Consider the following 9,454-nt stretch of genomic DNA (forward strand, 5'->3'; position numbering starts at 1 on the left):
AGCAGGGTACAACCTGGCAGCTCTGTGGCAACCATGGGGATAAAAGCCATGACAGGGAAAACCAGGAATAAATTTCTTCTGGGTGGGGGGAGAGGAGGGAGATGGTCTGACATATCATCACATCTGCACTGGGAGTTGGCCAGCTGTTCAAGTTGATAAATAGCCCTATTAAACAACAGTGACCCTGTCCTGACTGTTAAATAACAGTCCTGAGATTGGCAGTCAGTAAGTTTCATTCATGCTATTTAGATTGGGGTATAGTTGATCTGCTCTCCCTGAACTCCAGGTTTCTTCGCTCTAAGCTAGATACTAACATACAAAGAATCTGAAGTTTTTCTGTCCCATCTAAAGTTTCTGATTTCTGGTTAAATATGACTTGAAGCTTCACAATCTGTTTAACATCTCCTTGATATGTTGGCAGGCCAACATTTTTTTATTGCAAAAAAAATGAAAACCAACCAAAAAAATCCAAGAAACATTCAGTCGGATGCATGGGCTCTCAGCCATCTCTTGTTTGCTGTTCCCTTGAAACAAGTACAGGAGATTATCCTTATTAGGCAATCTTAAGGGTATTCCCAGATCTTTTGAGTATAGTTTTCCTCCTTTTTAATTAGTAGGTCATTATGAGTCTTCTGTCTGCTTCCCTAAGTGGCCAGCTAAGGCAGATTTTGCTGTGTTTCTGGATACCTGAAAATAATAAGCCATTTGTGAGTTGGAGGTGGCTTCAGACTTCAGAAAGTGAAGCTTTGCCATGAGTAATGCACTGGGGAACTGCTGCTAATGAAAAATAAGGATGTAATTCCATGAATTTGTCTTTGCAGGCAAAAACAGCATGATAAGTTTCTGCCAAGCTCTATCCAGGCCCTTCCTTCTTGCTCCCTTACAATCCCTCTAGTTTGCAATCCCTCCAGTTGTGCTGGTGCATCTATTTATAAGTTTCTATCAAGCTGGATCACTGAGAAGATCTTGGTTTAAAATAATCCCGCTGCTGATACTTTAGTTGATCCAGTGTACAGAGTCTGGTATATAGACAGTTTCATTAGAAGTGACAGGGACACAAGGTTTGTGGGCAGTGGGAATTTCTTGACTTTTCCCCAAAGATAAAATATTTTGGGAGGGTACAACAGCTCAGCTGACTTAAAACCAGTTGCTTGTGCTTGAGTCTCCAGCCCCTTTGGCTGTTCGGTTTAGTGAGAGATTGTGATGAAATCTCTCACCTGCTCTTCCTGATGCTCCTTTTTGTCCAGAGAGAGATTCAATCCAGTAACCTGTACTTTAATGGCTGTGTATTGTCTTTCAATATGTTTCCTTTTTCTGAAACCATACTGAAAGATTCTTTTTTTACTTTCTGTCAGTTATTTTAATTAAGCTATATACAAATTTAATTCAGGCATAGTATTTACTGATGCATTTCAGAGTAGAGAGCTGATGCTACAACTGAGATATGGATCCTATTGTGTCAAACATTAGCAAAAAAAGTAGGGTTAGGCTCTTTCTTTGTAGATCCAGGGAGAAAGCATTTCTCCAGTTCACATTCAGTCAGTTCTTCTTTGGCAGGCTTCCCCCCCCCACCCCAAAGTATCAGGGTGAGAAGCATAATGATTTAGACACATCGCATTAATCACAAAATAGAAAGAGAGGGGAGGGGTGGGGGGCTTCTTTGGGTTTCCTGCATATTGGAGTCTAGAGAATCTTTGGGTTACATCCTGCAGTTTTTCTACTGATGTAATCACAAGTGAAAATTTATGCCTTTACAGGAACTGAATTTGAGAAGAGAGAAATTTTTAAGCCATTAAAAATATAAATAACAAACTGAATCCTGAAGCCTTTGGAAAAGGAAAAACAAAAAGTAGGGTGTAAGAAGTTGTAAGTGTTTGGCTGTTTGTCAGGTTCGAGAAGTATATTCTTGCAAACAAACAGCACTAATATTTTTCTGGTCTTGATGTGTACTGAAATCCTCAGCTTTCTTTTTTGTTTTTAATAAGGTTTCTGTGGCTTTGCTTGCAAAATATATTGAGCTCAATAACACTGCTATTTTTGTAGTATCTTTGTCTGAAGTATTAGTTTTCCCAGAGCTCGCTCACAGAGGGCTGTGCTTTATTCTCAAAAACTAGAAGACATGTAGTAGATTCAGTCCTGGCCATTTTTCATGTGAAGCCTTATTCAAATGGTAATTGTAAAAGGCTTTGTGGACTTTGTTCTCAACTCAAAGAAAAAAAATCAGCTGTGGGCAGCTAGGGTAGTAAAGAATTTTTGCTGAAAGACTTGGAGAGAACTCATTTGGAAGTTACCACAGCCACTCAAAAGTTTAAGGTATACCTACAAATCAGCTGTGAAACCAGTCAGTTACCAAATGGCATTGGAAGTGAATATTGTTAATAAAATACTACAGTAATAATCAGAATTTGTGTTCCTTTTTCCTAGGAAGACATAGTATGAAAGAATTAATTCTAATATTCCGAAGAGAGCTATGTGCGAAGTATGCGTGGTTGGTTTGCAATTACTGATATGCATATATGCTACTTAGCAACTAGTGTAGAATTTAAGGGTTAGTCTTCACTCTACAGAATCAGCCTCCCGCACTGGGCTGTCAGATGCATGTTCGCAAAGTTCTAGGTGAAGCAGGACTCTCATTTTGGATTCTTATTACACATAAAGGCACAATTTGGAGAACTGATAGCCCAAGTAAGGATTTCAACAAGCTCCAAAGTTTGCAGCTGTTCTAATTATTTTTTTTATTATTATTATTTTTTTAACTGTATTTATGTAATTTGAACTGTTGGTTGCTCTAGCCAAAATTGGGCACTCATTTTGGGAGACACTCTAAACCCAGAGGCTGGAACGTAAAACAAAGCCTCTGTTACAAAACAGAGGTTACAGAGGGATAAAGTGACTTGCCTGTGGTGACATCCAGTAGATAAGTCAAAATCATGTTTTCCCACTTCCCAGCCCATTATCCGCTGAGCCATGGACTGCTCACCTTTAATAAGGTTATGTCATGTTGTTTACTTTAATGTATGTATGCTCATAAAATTGCTTTGTTTATAAATTTGTGTTTCTACTCCAACGTTTTATTTTCTGACTAGTTTACAGTCCTCGTCCAGCACTCGACTCCTTTAGGGTCATCCCCTCTCACCCTCCCTGACACTAGACAGTGATCCTGTGGTCATCTCACAAATTCCTTTACTCGGAGTTGCAGTGATCTGCCCAAAGACAAAGTCCATCCGGGAAAAAATTTTGGCAGGAAGACAAATTCTGTAAAGAGTCACGTGTTTATATACAATCTGTATTCTGATTCATACATTAGCACTCTGTAGAAGAATATACAGCAATATTTGTTGCTGAAGATCAGAGTCTGGGAGATCCAGTGTGTATAAGAATAACAACACAGTAACTGAGACACAGTAGAAAAGATCTAGGAAAAGGAAAAGAGCTAGAAAATTGGGAAAAAATACTAAATGCTTTGTTCCTTATTTGTCAATTGTGGCTTATTTTTAATGACTGATAGTAGTTATTATTATAATATATAAGTATCCCCTACAGTACTACCTTCTGTGAACAGCCAACAGTTACCATGATAACCCAGAGGTGTCATCTGAATATTCAGGAAGATTAAACATTATTGAATCAGTGCAAAGTGAATTGGGAAAGATATGTATAAGGGGAGGAAGATGAGGATGTTCCCTCTTTATTATGTCCCATTATAAGAAAAAAATAAGTCCCATTCATACTGTATTTAGTAAAGGAGGTTATATCTGATGTTTTGGCCATGCCAGTATTTTGCACATATTTAGCTAAGGCTTCTTTAATTCTTTTGATACAGCAAAATCTTGAGTTGAACTGACAATGTCAACATGGGCTTTGACACAAGCTGAAATTAAATTGACTTAATTCAGCTTCATTAGACTCCTGAAAATTCCTTTATAGCCACATCTCAGTGAAGAGGATATTTTATTTCAGTGCTATTTTAGCCATGATGCAAAACCACCATTTTTCTGTGTGTTACAAGGTATTTGAGTTCAGGAATCGCATATCAGCCCATGGCAGAAAATATTTTCTTCCACCCCTTCTCAGTCTGTAAAAAAACATAGGTTTTCTAGTGTCATTTTTTTTTCTTTTAAATAAATTTTTAATGACAGCCTTAAGTCTTGCCTCTCCAGTGTATTTTGGGGCATGGGTAACTAGATAAAGCTAAAGCCCAGCAGAAAGCAATTGTAGTAATCTTATATTGAACGTTAGTGAGCAGTGTTCCTCAGGAACCACAAACAAGGTGTAGTCCATCGAAGAAAAGCTTTCAACAAAGCCAGGCTCTACATTGAAATAATCTTTGAGCTAATACCTCTGAAGATATGCAGAGAAACTTTACAGGCAGCAGTCTTCTGAGTCTTGTCCATGGGGTAATTCAGAGCCCAGGCTAACAATACTGCAGATCATTTATTTTTCATATATTAGAACAATTGTGTTGCTGTTAAATCTCACACAACTAGAAGTTCCCTGAGAAACAAAGCACTTTAAACAATGTGACAATTCCATATTTTGAAGCATATATGTATAGAAATGTCTTTATATGCACCCATGCCTTCCACACACACTCATACATACATGTTATTTGTACGTTTTTGTTTGTGCACATATCTTATAGACACAGATATGAAATAAGATATGTATGTATTTATATATGTGTGTATATATATATATATATATATTTGAAGGGGAAAAAGAATTTATGGGAGGCTGGCCAGATTTAATTTGTCTGCTTGTATTTAGCACTTAAGGGCTTATATACTCAGTTTGCTCAAAAGAGTGAAGAAGTACTCCTTGCTTATGCCTCAAATCAGAAATGCATGAAGTGCAGCTGCAGAGATAATACATTCTCCCCAAAGGCTTTGGCTGAGCAAATTAGGTGTCAATGGGGTGCCTGCGCAGGCAGTACTCTCTCTAATTAGTCTCTTGAGCCTAGTTGGTGGCGGGTATAAGATGATCTAATCAATTGGTCTGTGTCTGATGGTACGTGTAAAAATCCTAGCAGGCAGAGCTGTCTCCCACAGGTCACTCACCTGCACAGCGGGAACGCTCATTTTCATTTTTCATCTCTTCCATCACATGATGCTGACAGTTGGTTTTAAGAAAATTGAATCCAAAAAATATCTAGTTCATAGGGCATGTAGGTCAAAATAAAATTGCATTATGGGTATTGGTGATCCAATTAATTAATATTTATAGCAACGAATTGCATGTAGATATTATCTGAGTGCAAATAGTATTGATAATGTTTGGTTGGCTTTTTAAAATGACTTCTCTAACAAAGAGAGGAATAAAAGCTGTGGGGGAAAAATCACCTGTTAATAGTGTACTTTTTTTTAGAGAGGATGAGCGGTGGCTGTGTGGTGTGCATGTCTTTTGGAGGGAGAGAAAGAATATATTGCTGATGATCTTAAATACCCCCACGTTTCAGCTCATAGGAACGCAGTATCTCCAGTTGTCAGCTCACAGTTCGATTTTAAATCTGGTGTTGTAGAATGAATACTCTTATGATAATACTAAATCAGCTGCAGCATAAATAGACATGCACTCTGAGTATGCTTTGCATGCTAAGGACACCGCGGGAGCACAGCTCCACCCTATTTTATAATTTATACAAAAACTGAAAACACCTAGAGAAGGATGCTGATGCTGCCAAAAAGAACATGTATTGAATTGGTGATTTGCATTTTTAAAGGAAAGGGAATTTTATTATTAATTAAAAGGAAAATATTTGGGATGTAAGGGCTCTTTGGTCACCCTTCGCTGCCTCATGTCTTGAGAGCATGATTAATGTTTACACTATAAGCTTTAGTGTTACATCAACAGCTACTCTCTACTGACACTGGCCACTGCCATTTTAAGGTGTGTTAACACCTTATTTTGTCCCATTTAGGATCTGTGAGAAACAGGATGTATGCAGCAGATGATTTCTCTAGATAACAAACATACAATTGAGTTACTTGATTTAGGTCACTTGATATTTCAGGCACATCATTAACTTGCTGTTATCATCATTGTAATCTTCTATTACATTTAGTGAAAATCAAAACTGCCTGGACCTGTGGTGAAAAAAAATACAAGTTCATTTTTAAGACAGTCTGTTATATTTCAGGGTCCTTTTTTTTAAAAAAAAGAGAGAGAGAGAGAGAGATCTGAAAGAACCCTATTTTGCTCTTGGGAAATCACAAGTTGTAAATATCTCATTTAACAATTTACGCTTTTATAAGCAAAGCTGTGACCAGAGGCCATAAACACAATCTGCCAAGTCACCAAGCAAAACTTTGATTTGTATGATCAGGAAAATGTATTAAATCCTATGCAAGGGTATATAACTTAAAAAATGCAAACGTGGAATACTAAGCGATCTGGGAACTGAAGGGCAGCACTGTATGGGGAGGCCTGCCTCAGGAACTGCCCCAGGTCTTGGTTGTGTGAACAACCCGTGTTTCACTTCGACAGCCTCACTGGGGAAACAATGCTTTGCTTTTTTTTTTTTTTTTTTAATAAAAGGACTGGTTCTCACCCATATAAAATTTCATGTTTGTGTTATTGTGGATTTTCTGCTGTGGACAAGTAGACACCCTCTTCTTCCTCCAGTTCAAGGGAGGTGTCTACTTGATGTTACATAATGAGTCTCATTGTAAACCAAACAAAAAGACAGAGAAGGACATCTTCTGTCCCATAGCACAGCAGTTACAGCGCTTCTCTGAGAGGTGGCATCCCTGTGCTCAGTTTCTTCCTCTGCCTCAGGACAGGTAAACCTCGGTTTCCCATTTCCCAGATGAAGGCATTAACCATGAGGGTGCTCCGAGGTATAGACAGAAGGGATTTCACCTGTTGACCCCACTTGGAATCAACAATGAGCATTCAGTGAATTAGGGTCTCCAATGCAAGCCTCAGATATTCCCAGTGTATATATTCCTAACCATCAGGCCTGTTCTCCGTGTCAAAGCTCATGTAAGGATTTTATACAAAGTAGCATTACCTCGGCAGCCATACCTCACAGTTCAGCATCAGAAGGACCTGGCCATTGGGGTGCTGGTGGGGATGGCGGGAGGTCTTCATCCATCCCTGTTTCCCGAACAGGGCAGGCAGTGCGTCTGAATGCATCTTCACAGAGACTGTGATTGCCAGCCATTCTGTGGCTCTGGTTATGCTCTGTCTTCTAGTTTTTCCCCAGCCAGATCCACTTGGGAAATTTGGAATGAAATCACCTCTTTTTTTTTTTGTTGTTTCCCTCCCATTGAGTTTATTGTTTGATCTCAGCCTTGTTCCGCGTTGATGCTGGCAGCGGTTGCCAATATGCTAAGGTTATTCCCTGTGTTAAATGGTGGCAGCTTTATTCATTCCTAGGGAAGCTTTTAATGTTACAGGGTTTGATTCTGAAAGTGCAAGCTTCTGATGAAGGTATTCCCCATCTCCTAGGCTCAGGCCCTGCCTTGGAGAATGTGTGATCAGTTTTGCATACAGAGCCAAACTTGAAACGGAAAATGTAGTGTTGTCACTGGGAAATTTTATCATATACCTGGGAGAAGTGTCATGCTGACCTCCTTTGGAAAGTGTTCTGAGGTCCACTGATAGAAAGGAAAAAGTTTTCTGTAATTAATATAATTATCTAATTAAGATGCAGTTTTTCTCCAATCTGAGCAAATTGGTAACTCCGGAAAGAGTTCTTTGTCTTTTATCCAAATCATTTTATCACCTGTCCTAGATGTCCCTGCTGCTTATGCCAGGTGCTAGAACTCCAGCAACTTGGGTTTAGCCTGAAATCAAGCAGCTGTTGTGGATCTGGACAGTCATAGTTTCCAAACTGCAAGCCCACATTTCACAGCTGTACTGCTGGTGGCGGTGGTGGTAGGGAATGCAAGCTTGACATTGGATGGAGTTTGGGGAGTTTCATTGCTTCTTTCATTGCTTTGGGGCTCCAAAGAGGTAATCTCTAAAAGGTATTGTTGGTTTGGTTTGGTTTGGTTTGGTTTGGTTTGGTTTGGTTTGGTTTGGTTTGGTTTGGTTTGATTTGGCTTGGCTTGGCTTGGCTTGGCTTGGCTTGGCTTGGCTTGGTTTGGTTTGGTGTTTTTGGTTTGGTTTGAAGGAAGGAGAATGTGGAATTTGGGCAGTAGTGGCAGCAGTGTTTCCCCGATAAGCAGTTGTGAACCTCTGCATGTGATGTGAATCACTGCTTTTCTTTTTGAGCTTATGAAGGGTAAACTGAATGGGTCAACTCTAATGTATTCCTTGAAACAAGATTGACTGGGGCTTCAGCCAAACTCCTAGACCTTGGGGAAAGCGGGACTTTCATGTGGAACAGACATTCCACGCAAGCTCCAAAGGCATTTAGGAAACAACCCAAGCAGGACTCAAGAGGTGGTAGACCAAGCCCCAGGAGGGCCCAAGATGCTGCCATGCATCATTAAGAACAGGCTTTTGTTAATCCCAGTCAGGTATTCTGGCACTTGAAGGGCAGAAGAAGAGCTATAAGGAACCATGACAGGAACCCTGGAAATTATGAAATGTAGATGTTGTGTAGAGATTAGGCTGTTTTGATGAAAGCCACAATTAAAATATTATACTTGAAACTACAATTCAATACTGATGTCTTGTTTTTCTCCTGCTTTTGAAATGCGGGCTAGACTAGATTCACTGGCACCTGCATTCAGTTTGATTTAAATAGTTCTAGGACATGCTAATACAAACCAGTTTTATGCTTGATGAATATTTAAGTTTTCTTTTTCTTAAGTGCTAAAATTCCTCCATATCTGACTGTCTTTCTGCAACAACATTTTAAAAATGTAGCAGGTTTGTAATTAAAACCCTTGGCCTTGAAAATCCCTGTAAAACAAAGATATTTGAACTTTGTAAAACTGCAGAATTTCTCAGCATTATCAGGAAATGAGGTCTCACTTTATTACTTGGCAGAGAATTCTACTTGGACGTTTATTATGAGCTAAATATGTTAATTACAGAATCCCTCTAATGGCTCCAGTCCATCCAGCCTCTATCTGGCCCTCACCTTGCTCACCTTCAGTTGTTAGTTTTGCTTTAAAGTGATCCTTCCAATGTTCTTGGCCTGCCTCCTGGTTTGTGTAAATCTGAGGGACATCGAGGTACATTCCTGCAAGTCCAATCACAGCATGGGTCCTCTGTAAACAGCAGTCATTAGCAGAGTGAAAGATAATGTAAACGAAACTCTTGGTGTAATGTTTACTTTCTAGATATGAAAGGAGTGGATTTTGATATATTTTTATGAGTAGGAAAACACCCAAGTAAAAGGGAATGTGTTTAAATGCAGGACACCAAGGAGCTCCGTAACCTGGCCGTGTTTACAAAAATGTCTGTGACACCTCAAGGTACCTCAAATAACTCTTGGGAAGCAAAGCTGAGGAAACCTTTTCATAAACTGGTCACAAGCACTGCTGGGAAGGCAATCACT

The 9,454-nt window shown here is 39.3% G+C and overlaps 1 protein-coding gene across 4 annotated transcripts in view; it reads left to right on the top strand.

Annotated features, from left to right (window-relative positions):
* CDK14 (cyclin dependent kinase 14) overlaps positions 1-9,454 on the top strand; it is a 348,887-nt gene that overhangs the window by 319,648 nt on the left and 19,785 nt on the right. The window lies entirely within an intron of this gene.

The sequence above is a fragment of the Anser brachyrhynchus genome (genome assembly GCF_964034855.1).
Source record: "Anser brachyrhynchus genome assembly, chromosome: 2".
Classification (NCBI taxonomy): domain Eukaryota; kingdom Metazoa; phylum Chordata; class Aves; order Anseriformes; family Anatidae; genus Anser; species Anser brachyrhynchus.